Consider the following 745-nt stretch of genomic DNA (forward strand, 5'->3'; position numbering starts at 1 on the left):
GGGTGTGATGCAATAGAAAAATGAAAAAGATTCAGGTGGAGGGCCTTGCCCTCCCCCGGTGACCTTCAAAAAAAAAATACCAGAATGATCTCTAACAACCGCAGCCACTCCGGACACCTCTGCACCATGCTGACCACACCATCAGTCTCAATTTGGAAACACCAATTCTCAGGTGGTTTCCATCTCTCAATAGGTCCTATAATCCCTTGTTGCCCCTGGTCTGGGATGTTCAGAGCAGCAAGATGTTCATCTACCAATTGCATCGATTTTAGTGGCTCGAACTTGACTTCCTCATGTGTGTATTTATTTCTACTGCTCCAAATTTCCCACATTACTGAAACCGCAGCAGCACTCATCTTCTTGCTGATAAAAGACAGGTCTAAAATATATCTCAACCAAGTTACAGGCTGTAGCTTTGGGACCTTAAGATCAAAATATTCATTGGCTGCGTCCCAAAATAATCTAGCATTGTCATGTGATAAGAGCACGCAACTTCCATAGAAGTTTCCAAATATGAGAACCATTTGCAGAGCTACCAGACACATCTGCTCATTGTCTTTTCATCCTTTCAAAAGCACGCCCAGATATCCACATAATTTCTGATGTACGTCCCCCGTCACCAATCCTTCTCGGATTGAGCCTTCTTTCAATGCCTTTATATCCCTCTCCTGAAATCCATCCTTTCCTTTTAATTTGCAGCGTGCACTTTCCCTTTTCTTGAAATTCATCGTTCCTCTAATTGACA

This window comes from Triticum aestivum, chromosome 2D (assembly GCF_018294505.1).
Source record: "Triticum aestivum cultivar Chinese Spring chromosome 2D, IWGSC CS RefSeq v2.1, whole genome shotgun sequence".
Taxonomy (NCBI): Eukaryota; Viridiplantae; Streptophyta; class Magnoliopsida; order Poales; family Poaceae; genus Triticum; species Triticum aestivum.